The sequence below is a fragment of the Labrus mixtus genome, chromosome 15, assembly GCF_963584025.1.
Source record: "Labrus mixtus chromosome 15, fLabMix1.1, whole genome shotgun sequence".
NCBI classification, from domain to species: Eukaryota; Metazoa; Chordata; class Actinopteri; order Labriformes; family Labridae; genus Labrus; species Labrus mixtus.
This window is the reverse complement of record NC_083626.1, coordinates 1,300,144-1,320,325: the sequence shown is the minus strand read 5'-3', so window position 1 is coordinate 1,320,325 and position 20,182 is coordinate 1,300,144. Positions and strand designations below refer to the sequence as shown.

The 20,182-nt window shown below is 37.4% G+C and overlaps 1 long non-coding RNA gene across 1 annotated transcript in view; it reads left to right on the top strand.

Moving 5' to 3' along the window:
* LOC132990324 (uncharacterized) overlaps positions 1-20,182 on the top strand; it is a 268,474-nt gene that overhangs the window by 215,586 nt on the left and 32,706 nt on the right. The window lies entirely within an intron of this gene.

Here is a 20,182-nt window from a genome sequence, read left to right as displayed (position 1 = left end):
GAATGAGTATTTAGTTTTGGACACGAGAGCTCTTCCGAAACTCAAACCACAGGGTCAGTAAAAACCTTTATCAACTGAACAGTTAGAGATTACAGTCAGGGTCTGGTTTAAGACAGTATTGAGTTCTAGAAGAAAACGTTCTTTTAGGAAGAAAAAATATATTCTCATAGCCCAGGAAATGTTTTTTGACTGAAGGTTGTAAAAAAAAAAAAAAAAGTACTAGAACAACTCCGAGTAGTTGTCCTTGGGCTGCAGACTTGAGCTCCAGGTCCCACCCAACAACCCCACTCTATCCTTAAATTCTCAGCTGTGAACCAACATTCGGCTGTCAAAGCATGCCCACTTACTCAGCAGTACAGCTGTGTTGTTATATTTTGTCAAGGTTATGTGAACTTAGACCCAGAACCATGGTACATGTGGTAAGCACAGATCAGCCACCAATCTGCACTACACAGCGAGTAACTGCTGTGTGTGCGTGCGCGTGTGTGTGTGTGTGTGTGTGTGTGTGTGTGTGTGTGTGTGTGTGTGTGTGTGTGCGTGTGTGTGTGTGTGTGTGTGTGTGTGTGTGTGTGTGTGCGTGTGTGTGTGTGTGTGTGTGGGCTAATTATTAAGGGCCACAGTGTTCTTTCAAATAGAAACTTACTGACAGCCTGCTACAGTATGCACTGCTGGCAAAGGGGCAGGAAACAACTCACACAATCAAATAGGGTAACAATATACACATATTCCACATTTATCCATCCGCTCAGACACAGGACACCTCTCCCCGTCAGTATATGGACATCATGCTGTTATTTATAGACGACCCTGCTGCGGTTTTTAATACATTAGTTACAGGGGAGGGCAGGCACAGACACACACATCTTCTGTCCAATCATTCACACACACATACACAAGGGTGGTAAGACGTCTAAAATATTTTGATTATTGGTTACTTTTGTTGTTGGGTGCCTTGTTTATTAGGAACCTGTCGTGTTCATGTTTTGTTTAAACTAGAGATATATCTGACATTGCAGGACTCTTAATTTTTTTCCTAGAGACTGTATTGCATCAATAAACTGCATGTGTACACATTAGTCCAAAGCTTGACTGTGAACTCGAAAAGTTTTACTACTCAAAGATATTAAGGGTACAGCATTCAAAAACATACATAGTTTGCGGCTTAATTTAAGCCATTTTTATCCGTGCAGAAGCACACCTCTCTGAAGTGTGCCAAAGCCAAGGAAGTGTACCGTCCCTGAGCACGGCACGGAGCTGTCACACTTGACAAACTAACTGGACTTTAGGGTTGAAGCGTGCTTGGGCACGGTACGGATGGCCAATGTGACCGGACCCTAAAAAAAAAATAAAAAAAATAAAAAAAATGTTGTTCTCTGAACGAGTGATGTTTTAATTTTATGTGGATCAATGTTATTGAGTAAATATCCATGTCTAAATCATATTATTTATATTTATAGTATACAGAGGGACACAACGGGTGACGCTGTTGAAAAACTCACGATGGCTATGCTTTGTGAAGCAACACGAGTTTGAAATAAAGCTAATATTAACGTCAACATGTGACTGAAGCCACTGTACCATTCATTGACTGCCGGCATTATTTTAAAGGAAGAATGTGCAAATTTTTGATCCAGTAGATGTCGCCCTTGAGCACCAGCATGAAACCAAAACAACCTGCTGTCACTGCTGACACCTCAAATGTTCTGAAGCCTCCGCTCTCCTCCAGAGACACACATCAGATTCCCTCTCCACTCGCCTTCACACCAAGGGGTTATCAATTAGAATGCACCATAATTACGCAACATTAAGCGCAAGCGGCGGACAAAATTGTTTTTGGCTCGAGCTGCTATTGCCTGTGGTCTGCATTGTTGTGCTAGCTGGCTAATGTTAGCACACTTTGGTTAACTCATAGCTTCAAATTGCACATAATTGACACAGAATGAGTGTCATCTAAAGACACTAACGTGACATCCAAATAAGCAGTGAGTAGGCTATGTCATTCTTCTTTTCTCTCCTTGACTAAAACAGCTTAACAAGGCCATCGTGTCAATGTAAACATGATGTAAACATGTCTTACTTGTCATTCAAGTCATTCATGACTCAGAGACATTTACAGAGGACACTTTATTTCTGCTATATTGATGTGTAAAATGTTGCACATTCTGCCTTTAAGTCTGGGGCTGTTCCATAAGTGATCTGCTGTGGTTAGTACAAAAGTTTCTTAAACTTCTCTTGTCTGTTTGCAGGGGTAGTAACTACTACTTTAGAATAAAATCTAGCCTGTAATAGAATCTAAGAAGAGGCTGGCTTCCGCCACTTTGATGTCTGTGCTGGATTACGGTGATGTTTTATACATGCACGCCTCCTCACAAAGCTCACATGCTCTGGACACTGTGTATCATGGAGCTCTGAGGTTCATCACTAATCTTAAATCCCTCACTCATCACTATGTGTTTGTTTTGGATCTACTTCCTTCATAACTTCTAACCTTCATCAGTCAGAAGAGTACAGGGATTTATAATCTTCGATCTCAGGACCTTTTCTTACTGTCTGTTCCAAAAGTCAGAACTAAACTGGGGAAAAGGGCCTTTAAGTTTTCTGCTCCCTTTACTTGGAACGAATTACAAAAAGAGCTGAAACTTAATGAACTTCTCTTGTTGGATGCTTTTAAGAGGAAGTTAAATGACTTGGAGGTGGACACATCTGGCTGTAGATGTTCTCCCTGATGTGTTTGTGGATGATTTTGACAAACATTTGCTGTTCAGATTTGTTGTTTGTTGTTTGTGTCTTTTAATGTCCAATGATGTATTTTTTTTGTAGTTTGGCTGCTCGTTGTCTGTGTGAAACTCTGTTGATTGTGCTGCTGCCTGTTTAAGCCAGGACACTCTTTAAAAGGGATTTTTAATCTCTTTTATTTCCCGGTTAAATAAAAGAGAAAAAAAGGTAACGTTAACAGAAGCTATAACGTTAGCATGCTAATACCTTGAGCTAACTGAAACTGCACCAACGTTATTTAGCTTTAACGTGGCCCTACTGTGAAGGCAGGGAAGCTGCTGTACTGAACGTAACTTGTTTGAGATCAAATATAATGTTTGTTGACGTTGTAATCATTTGTCAAAACATATGATCATGAAGAACAGAGCTTAGGCCATTTTTGTTGTTCGTTTGGGTTTTGTTATTGGGTACAAAACATGTGGAGTAACGTCCATTTATTTGAAGTATTCTTAAACATCAAATTGATATAATGATGTATGAGATTTATTTTTGAAAATTGTTATAAATACTACTTAAAATATTAGATATTGAATTACTGTACAAGTATCCAACAAGGAGATTAAAAGTGTTGTCTTACACATACACACACACACATATTTATATAGCTTTAACTTACCTTCGAATAAAGAATTGTGTAACTAACTAAGATATGTTTGTTAGATGAGAGCTCATGGTTCTTAATTGGATGAGCACTGTGTTTTTCAAGCTTTAAAAACTTCTGGTAAAAGGTAATGTGAAATGGTTTGAAGCTGTTTTAAAAGTGTCATATTATTAACTGTGAACCCATAGCTTTTTGTCTGCCCCACAAGTAGAGTTATCATCTTTCTTAGCTACTATAGGGACATTTTTCCACTGTGAAACAAAAGTTTCATATTGGTGAGCGTTGTTTGTTGAAACTGTAGTTTTTGGTCTGATGAACTGTACTGTAAAAAAGTTTCAAACAGTGCAAGCAGTTTTTTACAAGGCCATTATTTTGTAAACTAATCTTAAGCTTGTTTTCATTTTGTGACACAGGGACACAGGGAGATAAAGGCATTTAATCATTCCAAAGTCACCTGACTCACTAAATAGAAACATTTGTATTGGTAAATAAGATTTGTTATTAATTTTAATCTAATGAAGTTAAGTTTTTGATTATGATGTTCTGTTTGACTGGAATAATATAAAGTATTACATATTGCTAATTGAACCTGTTTCCGTAGAATCAAGCTAAAGTAACACTACAAATAATCTATACACAACGTTTTATAGTTGTTTGCATGTTTTTCTCTTTATTCCCGCAGGATCTTGTAGTTCTCCTGTGACGTGTCATGGGTGCACTCCGCTGTCACGTTTTATAGTTAAAACCTATGAATTAATCTATGTACATTTATTTGTTTGTATGTCTGCGGGTGTCTGCAGGTGTTTGCTGAGTTCCATCGCTCGACAAATATGAACCGTTGCAACACATTCTACAGCCAGCTGGACAGACAGTAGAGGCGCTGCAGGAGGATTCATGAGCTGTTGGTAAGTTACATAAATACACATACTGTACATTAGAATACTATATTTTCACCTGCAGGCAAGGTAAGGAATGATCATTTATTCTTATATTAATGAGAATAATTAAAATAGGAATTTCGTTTTTTGACCTAGGAACAGCATGATGTACACATGAGATGCAATCTGGCTCTTCATACCCTCCCATAAGTTCATGCAACATATGTAATCCGTGTAATTATGGAAATTAATGTATGAAAAACACTTTTTGTAAAGTAAACCAATGTAAATGTGACTTTTCTATCTAAATACAAGGCTCTATGGAGAAAGCTGATAATGGCGAAAAAATATAAATATAGCGATGAGACGGCTGCTGCCGACAGGCCAGTCTTGTGTTTTGGCCGCCGGGGAGATATGGAGTTCGAGTGGTCCATGTTCAAAGCCTCCATTGTGGAAGCGGTGAATAGGAGTTGCGGACGCCGGGGCCGCGAGTGCTGGCCGCCGGGGCCGCTAGCGACACAAGACCGGCCTGTCGACAGCCACCGTCTCGCAGCTATATTGCTGGACGCCGCTGGCCGCTGCCAGCTCAGCAGCCAAGACATAAGGCCTGCCTGTCGGCGGCGGTGAGGATGAGGAGCCGGGGCCGGCTCGAGCTGGGGCAGACTGGTAGTGTCGGTGCTCTCACTGTTTGTCTATGGACACAGACATAGAGTCTGTTTTCTGACAGGAATTTCCAAGATCAATTCTGGAAGAAATCTCTGAATCAGTTGAGGAAACAGTCTTATGTGTTGAAGTAAATATGTCTGTAAATGTTTTTATTACTATATTTCTACTGCTATATTGTATATTTTGGAGAAACTGTAACAATCAAATTTCCCTCTGGGATTAATAAAGTATTTCTGATTCTGAAATCGAGGACCTTAGTGGGAGTGGCCTGTGGTGCTGTGCATTCTGGGATTACGTGCCTTTCATCTACATGATCCAAAAAGACACTTTCTGCCTTTTCTCGGCCAAGAAGGCACCAAATTCAAAATTTATTTCACATTTCTACATATATGACCCAATGTCAATACAGATTCATGTTTCAACGGGTGAAGTATCCCTTTAAGTGTTTCTACTTGCTGGGATGGAACTCACTAGTACATTTAGCATTGGGATAGTATTAGTTGTCTGGCAACAATAGAAACACAGTTCAACTTTGCGATAAATAATGCCAAAATGTATACATCTATATTTGTTACATAATTTGTCTATGTGTGCTTGTCCTATGTTTTTAAGGCAGAGTTTCATGGTTGTGTTCCCATTCAGAGCATCGTATAAAAATCTACTATGCTCTGAAGATATTGGAATAATTTTTCTCTGAAAAAATATGTTTTATCTTCCTATAGTTCCACTGAGTAGTGTTGTAAGAAGCTGATGTATCTTCCTCTGGACTTGCAACAGAAAAAAATTATTTGTGCACTACTCTTATAAGCCATTTTTGCGTTTAAGTGTACAAATCAAAGGCTGCTAGGTGTGTTTCATTGAGTTAATATAGGTAGAACTGTATTTGCTTGTGTTGTAGCGTTGTTGTCAACCTGTCAACAGATGATGACACATTTTCTATGGCGTTTCAAAATTTTCAAAGACAGACAGCTGGGAACCTAATATGGTGGACAGAGAAAATGATCTGCTAATGTGTGTTCAAACACATTTGCTGTCTGCGGAAAGCAAATAATAGGCTACACTAACATTGCATCTTTCATAAGACAAAAAATCTGAAAATCTGATTTTCATACTATCAGAAGTCAAGGTTCTGCTTCTAAGTAGGGGGTCACTGCTGTGCAGACAGTCTAGGCCAAACACAATGAAAAGAGTCCTTCGCCATTTTCTGTATTTAGTGATTCCAACAATGCCTCTGCAATGCAGAGCTTGGGCTGCACCAAAATCACCTGCTTTTTGATAGTATCTGGAAAGTCCAATCAGTGAGGTGGAAAGATGTTGTAATGCAGGGCTTTGTTCATGTGAATTCTCTGGTTCTTAATTTCTATTTTATTGTTTTCAAACAAAACAAAAAGGTTTAATGTCTCTAAATGTGTAAATGGGTGTGTGTTTGTTTTGTAACTGAACACTATCTAGTTATGTTATTAACATCATATGTTATTACTTTATAGGAGAATGAGGCTCAGGGAAGAAAGAGCTTTTCTGCAGAGTGAGAACACAGCACTAAACACAAACAGTGTGCGTGTGTGTGTGGGGGGGATCAGAAGGAGGCATTGTGGGAAAGAGACGCTGGGAGGGAGACTGTTTCTGAACAGGATCACAACATTTATGTCCACAGTATTGAAATGTTTTTACATCTTGTTTCTTGTGGGTAGAGGCAGCAGATAGCATCACAAGGAGAGTAAAATGCCCCCTGGCTCATGCAACAGATCCTGCATGGCAGCATCATCAGAAATTATTGTCTACAGCATGAGTTACTACTAAAGCCAAACAGCCCAAGTTTTTATTATTCAGTTACATAACCAAGATTGCTGCTGGTTGTGACTACGTTTACCTGTGTTGTTAATATTTGACAAAATAGAACTGGATCTAAACTGATCTAACAGTTACTGTAAGGTTGTCAACATTTTAAAATCTTCAATATTTCTATTCTGTCAAACTTAACACGTGGCTGCAGCAGGCTCCTTTACAGATAGACTTGCAGTGTATTTGAAACAGACAATCCCAAGGAACCTACAAGACCTGACAGCTCCATAGCTCCCAGGAAAATATATGGTTAGTAACTAAGATTTATACAGTAAAAAGTGACATGCAGCAATATGATGTGAATGCACACAGAGAGAGAGAGCGAGAGAGAGAGAGAGAGGGAGAGAGAGAAAGGCCTAAAGTTAGTTAGTTAGAGTTCCTGAATCTAGAGTAGGCTTTTTAAGTAGAGGTTTGATTACCGCTACTTTAAATGACTGTGGTACATAGCCTGCCAGTAAAGACATATTGATCATATCTAATATAAAGTTACTAACTAAGGGAAAGACTTCCTTAAACAGCAGGGATTGGGTCTAAAAGACAGGTTGAGTTTCGACGCAGAAATAATTGAATTTAAAGATCAATTAGAGAAAAACAGTCGAGGTAATATAAGATTTTAGAGTCGTTTCTGCCATATCAGAGTTATAGGAGGAATCTGCACCAGGTAAGCTCATTACTGCTGAGGGCTAAAGGAATACAAGGCTCAATGGAGCTATGACTCTCTGTCAGCCTGGCTACAGTGCTGAAAAGGTATCTAGGATTGTTTTTGTTTTCCTCGATTAGAGAGGAGTAGCAGGCAGCTCGAGCGTGACGTAGAGCCTTCATATATTTATTATTATGACTATTTTGCCAGGTATATGACTGGGAGGGGTGGATTCATTTAATAATAATAATTTAATCTTGACACAGCCAGGTTTCATTTTACAATGTAAATCAAAATTATTATCTGATATCAGATCATTTACTAATAGAGATTAGATAGCAATGATCGAATATTTAATAGTCCGCATTTAATTGTCTGATTTTTTTTTTTTTGCTAAATTTTATTCGTAGTTTTCAAAATTTTGATTTTCCATGTTTGGATTTCTATTTAAAAAAAAAGGTAGAGTAGTTAGATAAATTAAGAAAATTATTTAGCAGAGTAGTCACTAGAATGCAAGAATGCTTTTTGATAACTCCCTTGTGTTTAAACGTGCAGTGTTTCAGAAACAACAGTGGTAAGAAACTGAAAAATTAACAATTTTGCTCTCTTTCGATAACTATAGACAGCGCAGAACAACACAGTAGCAGCAGAGAACAGGAAGTGATGCAATACGCTCACTGTATTATGTAGGACTTGAGGCTAACCTCAGATACAGACAGGTTTTTGGTCTTTGATGGAAACGTTGATACATGCTGGAAAAAAGCCCTGAAAACAACAATGGTAGGCATGTCATTTCCTGATTTTCACCGCTTCATATTTATGTGAAGGGCTTCTCAGCCCTATTGTTAACAGACTTCACTGTTTGTTCAGCATGCCATACCTTATGTTATGCACATATAGACACATATGTTTATCATGTACAGTTTAATTTAAATGAAGGTGGATGTTTTACCTACATTCAGACATGGCTAAGCTTGGTGTTTTTCATACTTTGCTTTTATTTTAACCTTTGTAAGGGCTTTTGCTGTTTTTCATTAGTCAACCTGATACTGAAGTGGCAAAAAAAAAAGTGAATTATTTTATTAATCAAAATCTGTGGTATTTGTACCACATAACTCATGAAAATATCAAATGAGGAAGACTAATGTCAGATACATCTTTTAACAACATTAAATTATAGACATTAAATCGTAGTTTACATCAGACTGGAACACCCCTTCTTATTATAGTGAAGGAGAGGACAGTGAGTTTCTGTTATTCTTTATAACTTAGAAATTTGCTGATATCAGAGGACTATAATGTATTTGAAATAGAAATTCAATCATATGTATTAGTACTAAAACTCATTGGCATTATAGTTGTGTTTTACTACCTCCGCAAATTTGTTCAATAACAACTATAGTGGTATGTGTGAAGCACAGTGCTATTATCGCTTTGAATCCATACACAGATGTTTGCAAAACAACAAGAACAAAAAAAGCTTTTCAAACACCAAATACCACAGACGCTGAACAAAGATTCAAAATGCAGTTCACGACTGCTGTTAAAATGAGTCCTTAACAATGTCATTGGCTGGTGGCCTGAAGAGCTCACAGATGGTTCATTTTTCCTGTTGAAAGGGAGTGTGTGGTTGCACGTCTGATGCTCTTAGTGTACTGTGAACTACAAAACCTGAGTAGGTGTGTGCTTTTTCAGTAAGTGTAGTTAATTTTACGTGTGTTTGCATATTCATGAATGTCTGGCTGTATGTGTGTGTGTGTGAGAGAGAGAGGGAGAATAATTGGGTGTTTCAGGTCGAGGGGCAGCTCCTGTCTCTTCTACTCAGTATTCAGCAGCTGTTGTCTCTGAGACGAGGATTGAGAAGAGCTCTGTTTAGGTGCTTTAGGGGGGTCGAGGCTAGCTTGCTTGATGCATCAAAACCACATTCACCATAAAGATGAAGCCAATTGACACTTTAACAACAAAGGAGGTGAAAAAATAAAACACAATTGTTAATCATCCTCTTCAATTATTCATTGAATAGCTTTTTAAATAAATCACATTATAAGGTAAAATGAATTTAAAATGAAGTTCTTGTTGGAAAGTTAAACAAAACATGTTAAGGTTGTCTAAGGTCTAGATCATTGAATCTGTCAATTCATCAGAAAAATAAACTCTCGTACTTAAATCAAGACATGTTTAACTTTAGGAGTCCTGAGTAGTAGAGGAACTTGGGCCCCTAGAAGTTGAGAGACCCCTACCCGAGGTAGAACAAAGTACAACCATATTTTTTCATAACTTGAACATGTCTAGTTTATGAAACGGATAGTTGTATAAAAATATTTTACTGCAAAATAACTTTTTTGGGATGTTTTATGCATCTTACCAAAAAACGAAAATAGGTCAAATTAGGGCTTCTCCAAAAGGGACAGCTCTAGCCTTATCACACGTATCTCTGGGAATCAGAATCAGAATTTCACCAAATTTGGACAGGATGTTCACAGATAGTTATTAGTTACAATTATGCAATTTTATTTTTTTTTATTTTGATTTTATCAATACCATTTTCATTTTTTGAATTTTTCACACTTAAACATACATGTAGTTTAGGCGGAAATTGAAAATTGAAACAAAAATTCAAAAGGTATGTATATCAAAGTCTGTCATTTTTTAAGTGGGCAAAGCATTGTTTGCATCCCCTGGAGACAAAGTTTGACCTCTTACCTCACAGGAGCTTTAAGAAAACAATTGCTGCAGAAAATAACCATCAACAAAGTCAACCAACCAAAGATCACAAATAAATCAAGGCATCACAACCAAATTAAGACACCACAACTAAATCAAGACATCACAACCAAATCAGGACACAATAACTAAATCAAGACATCACAACCAAATAAAGACATCACGACCAAATCAAGACACCACGACCAAATCAAGACACCATAACCAAATCAAGACACAATAACTAAATCAAGACACAATAACTAAATCAAGACACAATAACTAAATCAAGACACCATAACCAAATCAAGACATCACAACTAAATCAAGACATCACAACTAAATCAAGACACCATAACCAAATCAAGACATCACAACTAAATCAAGACACCATAACCAAATCAATACATCACAACCAAATCAAGACATCACAACTAAATCAAGACACCATAACCAAATCAAGACATCACAACTAAATCAAGACATCACAACCAAATCAAGAAATCACAACTAAATCAAGACACCATAACCAAATCAATACATCACAACCAAATCAAGACATCACAACTAAATCAAGACACCATAACCAAATCAAGACACAATAACTAAATCAAGACACCACAACTAAATCAAGACACCATAACCAAATCAAGACACAATAACTAAATCAAGACATCACAACTAAATCAAGACACCATAACCAAATCAAGACATCACAACCAAATCAAGACACCATAACCAAATCAAAACATCACAACTAAATCAAAACATCACAACCAAATCAAGACATCACAACTAAATCAAGACACCATAACTAGATCAAGACATCGCAACTAAATCAAGACATTACAACTAAATCAAGACACCATAACTAAATCAAGACATCACAACAAAATCAAGACACCATAGCTAAATCAAGACATCACAACTAAATCAAGACACCATAACCAAATCAAGACATCACAACCAAATCAAGACACCACAACCAAATCAAAACATCACAACCAAATCAAGACATCACAACCAAATCAAAACACCATAACTAGATCAAGACATCACAAATAAATCAAGGCATCACAACCAAATTAAGACACCATAACTAAATCAAGACATCACAACCAAATCAGGACACAATAACTAAATCAAGACATCACAACCAAATAAAGACACCATAACTACATCAAGACATCACAACCAAATCAAGACATCACGACCAAATCAAGACACCACGACCAAATCAAGACACCATAACCAAATCAAGACACAATAACTAAATCAAGACACAATAACTAAATCAAGACACAATAACTAAATCAAGACACCATAACCAAATCAAGACACCATAACCAAATCAAGACACAATAACTAAATCAAGACATCACAACTAAATCAAGACACCATAACCAAATCAAGACATTACAACCAAATCAAGACACCACAACCAAATCAAAACATCACAACTAAATCAAAACATCACAACCAAATCAAGACATCACAACTAAATCAAGACATCACAACTAAATCAAGACACCATAACCAAATCAAGACATCACAACCAAATCAAGACACCACAACCAAATCAAAACATCACAACTAAATCAAAACATCACAACCAAATCAAGACATCACAACTAAATCAAGACACCATAACTAGATCAAGACATCGCAACTAAATCAAGACATTACAACTAAATCAAGACACCATAACTAAATCAAGACATCACAACTAAATCAAGACACCATAACTAAATCAAGACATCACAACTAAATCAAGACACCACAACCAAATCAAGACACCACAACCAAATCAAAACATCACAACCAAATCAAGACATCACAACCAAATCAAGACACCACAACCAAATCAAAACATCACAACCAAATCAAGACATCACAACTAAATCAAGACACCATAACTAGATCAAGACATCACAACTAAATCAAGACACCACAACCAAATCAATACATCACAACCAAATCAAAACATCACAACCAAATCAAGACACCACAACCAAATCAAAACATCACAACCAAATCAAGACATCACAACTAAATCAAGACACCATAACTAGATCAAGACATCGCAACTAAATCAAGACACCATAACTAGATCAAGACATCGCAACTAGATCAAGACATCGCAACTAAATCAAGACATCGCAACTAGATCAAGACACCATAACTAGATCAAGACATCACAACTAAATCAAGACACCATAACTAGATCAAGACATCGCAACTAAATCAAGACATTACAACTAAATCAAGACACCATAACTAGATCAAGACAACACAACCAAATCAAGACATCACAACTAAATCAAGACACCATAACTAAATCAAGACATCACAACTAAATCAAGACACCACAACCAAATCAATACATCACAACCAAATCAAAACACCACAACCAAATCAAGACACCACAACCAAATCAAGACATCACAACTAAATCAAGACACCACAACCAAATCAAGACCTCACAACTAAATCAAGACACCATAACTAGATCAAGACATCACAACTAAATCAAGACACCATAACTAAATCAAGACAACACAACCAAATCAATACATCACAACCAAATCAAAACACCACAACCAAATCAAGACATCACAACTAAATCAAGACACCATAACTAAATCAAGACATCATAACTAGATCAAGACATCACAACCAAATCAAGACATCACAATCAAGACATCACAACCAAATCAAGAAACCACAACCAAATCAAGACATCACAACCAAATCAAGACATCACAACTAAATCAAGACACCATAACTAGATCAAGACACAATAACTAAATCAAGACACCACAACCAAGTCAATACATCACAACCAAATCAAGACATCACAACTAAATCAAGAAACCACAACCAAATCAAGACATCACAACTAAATCAAGACACCACAACTAAATCAAGACATCACAACTAAATCAAGACACCATAACTAAATCAAGACATCACAACTAAATCAAGACACCATAACTAAATCAAGACATCACAACTAAATCAAGACATCACAACCAAATCAAGACATCACAACTAAATCAAGACACCACAACTAAATCAAGACAACACAACCAAATCAAGACATCACAACCAAATCAAGACATCACAACTAAATAAAGACACCACAACTAAATCAAGACACCACTTTTCTATTGATGATTTAGTTATTGTGTCTTGATTTGGTTGTGGTGTCTTGATTTAGTTGTGGTGTCTTGATTTGGTTGTGGTGTCTTAATTTAGTTATGGCGTCTTGATTTGGTTGTGTTGTCCTGATTTGGTTGTTTTGTCCTGATTTGGTTGTGTTATCTTTGTTTAGTTGGTTGACTTTGTTGATGGTTAATTTCTGCAGCAGTTGTTTTCTTAAAGATCCAGGGAGGATTGTTTTGGTTGGTTATGGAGCTCACTTAAACTTATACTGATATTATGAAATGGTTTACAAAAGCAAACAAGACCTTAAGATAGAATATATTTTCTTCTGTGAAGTTATTCTTATTCGTTACTTCTTTCAGCGGGTTGGTGTCATTTTCTACAGCCAAGATTCAGAGTTAGGGATACATTTGATGGTTCAAACTTGGCAGAAGGAGATTTTTCATCAGTAAACACAACTTACACAAGCACAGGACAAGATCAGCGAAGAGACAAGAAGTCAAACTTTGTCTCCAGGGGATGCTTAGTGTGACACAAAGGTTTTTAGTTGCAAGGTGTTAAGCTCTCAGGTTCACAGTCATTTTGTCTAAAAGTGGAACTCATCCTTTGTAATTAGCATTTAAAATCAAATGTCATTATATATAATGAGGTAAAATAAGTGTATAAAGAAGTTTTTTATAAACATGTTTGCATGATTGTTATCCTAATTTACCTTACACACATTTACGCCATCATAAGAATTGTCTCCAGCTCCATTGGTTGCCTGATAAATCATTCAACAAAAATAGCTATTGTAGCTTTTTTTAACACTTTATCATACTTAGGGTATTATAAAAACTATCCCTTCATCCAGTGTATCCTCTGGAGTAACTAGGGTTCTTCTTAAAAGCAGGAGATATGGTGACTACACACCATCTTTATATGACTGAAATACATGTAAAAAACTACAACAGGCTGTATAGCCGATATACAAATACACTATATGAAGTATATTTAATTTCTAAGAACTCAAGGTTATATATATCAATAGTGTTTTTTAGTTCATTAATATTTCACAACTGATGTCAAGACAATGCTTTAATTTTTTAGAATGAAATAGAAACAATGTCATAGGTGACAATATTGTTGAAAGCAGCGCGTTGACTCTGAGTGTCATCATATAAATCATATGTAAGATAGAAAATATGAGACAAAATGTATTAGGAATAACCATTACATTTTTAATTATATATATATTACAGAATACACCTCCTCCCACATACACATCCATAGAGCCCCATTGTACCAGGTCACCCTGAAATCCTGGCTGCACTAGTTTCCTGTTAGGGGCTGGTGACAGCATAGGGTCAAGTGAAAAGTCAAATAACTTGCTTTTATGTTGAGATAACAGTCTAAAGAAGATAAAAATGACATATTTTAATGTTTGGTGTCCTTACTTAAAAAATGACAGACTTTGATATACATACCTTTTGAATTTTTGTTTCAATTTTCAATTTCCGTATGTATGTTTAAGTGTGAGATATTCAAAAAATGAAAATGGTATTGATAAAAACTTTGCATAATTGTAACTAATAACTATCTGTGAACATCCTGTCCAAATTTGGTGAAATTCTGATTCTGATTCCCAGAGATACATGTGATAAGGCTAGAGCTGTCCCTTTTGGAGAAGCCCTAATTTGACCTATTTTCGTTTTTTGGTAAGATGCATAAAACATCCCAAAAAAGTTATTTTGCAGTAAAATATTTTTATACAACTATCCGTTTCATAAACTAGACATGTTCAAGTTATGAAAAAATATGGTTGTGCTTTGTTCTACCTCGGGTAGGGGTATCTCGGAAACTAAAGCCTTTTTTGGGGGGTTGTTCCTCTACTAGAGGTCAATGGACTACTTAATGTGGCTTTAACAGTCTAGTCATCTGCTATACTCCATTTATGATGCAGAGCAAGCACAGCAGTGAGTGTGCAAGGTCTGAGGATGAATCTGCAAGTTCTGAAGTAATATAAATGGGGACCATGCTAACATTCCCTAGCTAAGCTAACTAGCCCTCATTAAGCCCATTCAGTGAAAAACAAACATGTCTATAGCACACCAGTTAAGTTTACCGCCATCTTCCTAATTGTTTAATTTTTTATGTATTATCAGTTAGCAATGACAGTTTAATAGCTAGTATTTTAAGTTTGTACTTCCTATCATAGAAAATAAGGATAATTCACATTTAATTTGACCATTTATGCATTTGCAAAAATGTAATTAAAAGTGTATTGACACAAAGACACAGTATATGGAAGCAATCGCAGACTCAGGGGTATAGCATTCAAAAGACAAGCAGGGGTTTGGACAGGTAAGCAAATGAACAACAAATCCAGAGGGTAAAAGGCAAAAGGCAGGTGAGAATCATACACAAGGAGCTAAATACAAAATGCAGAGAGAGAACACACTGGAATTAAATACACAGGCAATCAGGGAACAACGAGACACAGGTGAGGGTAATCAGGGTGGGGCTGACACACAAGGCAGGAACATGAGGAGCAGGATCTGAAAGACAGAGACAAGGTTAAGTACAAAAACACAACATTAACCATGAAATAAATAATTTAAAAAAATAGCAAAAACACAAAACATGACCTAATGCTTGTTGGAAACCTTGTCATGTATGTGATGTAGCTTTAATAGAAAAGTAGTCCATTAATCTATTCAAAGTTTCAAACAAAGGTTTGTGTGGCCCTTTTACACAGGAATGAGTTATAAAGTGTCCCTTTTAGTTCCAATATATTTTACAGAAAATTAATCCAAATTACTTTGATGACTTACATGGACTGGAAATGAGTTTATAAGGAAATGGGTTCACAATTATAGTACAGAAATGTTGTGATATAACTGCTCAACCAATGGTTATGTTCAGATTGTATTCATAATCAGCAGCATGATATGAGAGAATATGTCAAAACCAAATTTTAGTTGCTGTAATATGTATAGTAGGACACAAAACATCTTAAGTTGAAAGAAAACACCCAAATTATGTTTGGTTAATTGATAAAGTTGATCTTGTGGAAAAACTTGTAAGAAGTCTTGATTAATATGCATCACATTTAAATACACAACAAATTCTGGCTTCTGGAATAAACTCTCTCTTGAAATCAACTCAATATGAGCGTACATGTGAGACCATCGAATCAAGTCAGAGCTTAGTTAAAGTAACTCTTTTCTGGCAGTTGATATTTAAACTCTTATCAGGATTTAAATTGAACTCTTGTGGCAGTTAAAATACATACTACTCCCATTTAGAGGAAAAAATAACTTTTATCTTTAGTTAAACTTATAACTTACTCTTTCTGTGTGTGTGTGTGTGTGTGTGTGTGTGTGTGTGTGTGTCTGGTTGATTTGTATTTTGCTGTTGCCATCATCTACCCAGGGACAACAGATGGAAATTAGCTAGTTAGCTAAATCTGGTACAGATTGTTTTTTTTGTACACTGTCCCTGATTCAAATAAACGATTAAACTAAACTAACACTTCAGATTGTGTTACATTTAACACATTCAAAACACCAAAACCTTTTTTTGTCCTAGATAAAAATGATTACAGAACCCAAACAATATAAATGACTTCAATGCCTCTCATTTATTTAACACATCCAGACATTGTGTTAACAACTCATGAATACATAGTTGTTAACCAAGTTATAGCCTACTTAAGTAAAACCATTTATCACTAACAGTGAGCAATTTCAAGTAACAATAAAAACATATTGAAGTTTAACCAGTTAACTGTTAACAGTGGCAGCTTAAAAGTGGTAAAACAATGTGATTAAATCCAAAATAAGTGATAAAAATATTTTCAATATTTATACTTAACTACCAAATCTAAGCCTAAACCAAATGCATATTAATTGCACAAACTATTCAGAGAAAATGCATGTTTGAAAACCATCCATCATACACAAGTCACACTCATGCATCATTAATCTTGTATTGATTCTTTCAAACTTACCAAAAATGTAATTATGAAATTATGTCTTATATTTAGAAGAATCCAAAGTCTCGCCATTATGTCGTTTTTTTGTCACACTAGAATACCCCCTTGAATCATCTAATCTTTCACTCCACTCTCATAGTCTGACTTTGACCCTGCTGACAAGGCCAGCGGCGGCCATTGGCAACCTTGGGGAGAGGCAGGCGGGGTCGGGGCGGCCAAAGCTGGGGACAGAAGGGCCGAAGAACTAGAGGCTCAAGGCAGGAAGACAGAGCCAAGGCAGACCATATAGAAGCCCCCCGTAATGAAAGAAGAGAGGAGATGTACCATCCTTGTAGCCTAATGGGGAAAACATACTTCATTTACTGAAAAAATGTAGGCTAAGTAATAACTATAGTTTTATAATTTATATTGCTAGCAGTATTTCCTCCATATAATGGTATTGCAATCATTAGAATAGAATAGAATTACTTTATTGATCACAAACTGTGAAATTGTGGCGTTACAGCAGCAGGTTATCCAACACACAATATGAGTAAAAAAACACAATGTTAGCTAATTTAAACACAATATAATATTAGATACAAAGTAAATAAGCACTAAAAGATATCAAAAATAAGAATGTGAATATATACAACCAGCAACTAAGCATTACTAGTCTTAAATAGGAAGATTAAATATGGAAGATTGAATGTAAATGTGCAAAAACAGAGTCGTAAATGGTTATAAATTAAATATGAAAAATTAAATATAAATGCGCAAAAACATAGTTGTAAATGGTTGTAAATTAAATATGAAAGATTAAATGTAAATGTGCAAAAACAGAGTAGTAAATGGACAGTATTGACATAAGTTAAAGTGCATGAGTGTAGACATATTATAAGCAGAAACTATACAATATAACAGCGAGTAGACAGACAAATGAAGTGAATATGAGTGCAGAGATAATTTGTAAATTTAACATGTGCAGAACAGATTACAGTATGGAGAGACAGATATTATCATGATGACAGTTCTCTGCTCGCATGAGGTGAGCTGTTGTACAGAGTTATGGCCTTCGGTAAGAAGGATTTCTTGTATCGGTCCTTGTGACAGCGGAGTTGTATCAGTCTGTTGGAGAAGCTGCTCCGCTGTTTGTCCAGTAGGGTGTGCAAAGGGTGATCAGGATTATCCATAATGGATAACAGCTTGTTCAGAGTCCTCCTCTCTGTCACCACTACAAAAGCTTGCAGCCTATCACAGAGCAGGCCTTCTTAATGAGTTTGTCCAGTCTCTTAGTGTCACCAGCTCCAATGCTGCTCCCCCAGCAGACCACAGCAGAGAACAGAGCACTGGCCACAACAGACTGATAGAAGATCTCCAACATCTTGCTGCACATGTTGAAGGATCTCAGCTTCCTCAGAAAGTAGAGGCTGCTCATCCTCTTCTTGTACACAGCCTGAGTGTTGGCCTTCCAATTCAGTTTGTTGTCTATGTTGACACCCAGGTACTTGTACTCCTCCACCACAGACACATCCTCTCCCAGGATGCACAGCGGTGGTGGCTCTGTCCTCTTTCTTCTGAAGTCGATCACCATCTCCCTGGTCTTATCCAAGTTCAGAATCAGGTGATTTCTTCCTGTCCACTCCACAAAGTTATCCACCAGCTCTCTGTACTCCCCCTCTTGCCCATCATTTATACACCCCACCACCGCAGAGTCATCAGAAAACTTCTGCAAGTGGCATGACCTGGAGTTGTACTGAAAGTCAGAGGTGTACAAGGTGAAAAGGAAAGGAGACAGCACAGTCCCCTGTGGAGCTCCTGTACTACTCTCCACCATTCCAGACTGAACACTGCCAAGTCGGACAAACTGTGGTCTGTCTGTCAGGTAGTCAGTAATCCAGGAGGTGATGGACGAGTCCACACCCATCAACTGCAGCCTCCAGCTTTCTTCTGTATGAGTCCTTGCACTTCCCTCAGATCGTGCTGTGTCCTTTTCAGCTCCTCCCTGTTTCCAGACCTGAAGGCTTGTTTCTTTTTGTTGAGAAGGGCTTTCAGGTCACTAGTGATCCAGGGTTTGTTGTTAGGAAAACAGCGTACAGTCCGGGCCAGTAAAGCAGTGTTTTCACAGAATTTAATGTATTCTGTGATGCAGTCAGTCATGCTGTTAACATCCTCACCATGTGGCTTGCAGAGTACATCCCAGTCTGTGGACTCAAAGCAGTCCTGCAGTGCCTCATTGCTCTCCTGTGTCCACCTCCTAACAGTCCTTGTGGTCACAGGCTGCCTTTGGACCAGGGGGATATACTCTGGTGTCAGTAGGACCAGGTTGTGGTCTGATCTGCCTGGGGGGGAGTTAACATATTGATGAAAAATGGGTAGTGTTTTGTCCATTTTCACATGATTAAAGTCCCCGGTAATGGCTACAAAAGTATTTGGATGCTTAGTTTGAAGCTGTGAAACAGTAGAGTGAATGGCATCACTCACAGACTCTGCATCAGCTGACGGTGGGATGTAAACAGCTATAACAATGGCGCATGTGAATTCCCTGGGCAGGTAATATGGGCGCATTCCAACAGCTAACAGTTCAATGTCCGGGCTGCAGAGACGTTCCTTCACACTAACATGGCCAGGATTACACCATCTCTCACTCACATACAGTGCAATCCATCCACCTTTCTTCTTACCGCTCTTAATAACGTCCCTGTCAGCCGGGTACCGCCATGCTGTGGTCCGGGATGTCCGAGTGCAGCCATGTCTCAGTGAAGCACATAATACTGCACTGGCAGTAACAAGCGCGTCGAGTTCGTCCGTCTTATTGCCCAAAGACCTCACGTTCCCCATAATCACTGCTGGTACAGAAGGCTTATGCTTTCTCTTCTTAGCTCTTCTCTTAGCTCCAGCTCTGCAACCCCGGCGTCGCCTCCTCAGCTCCCCCGGAATTACAGGCCTTGCTCCGG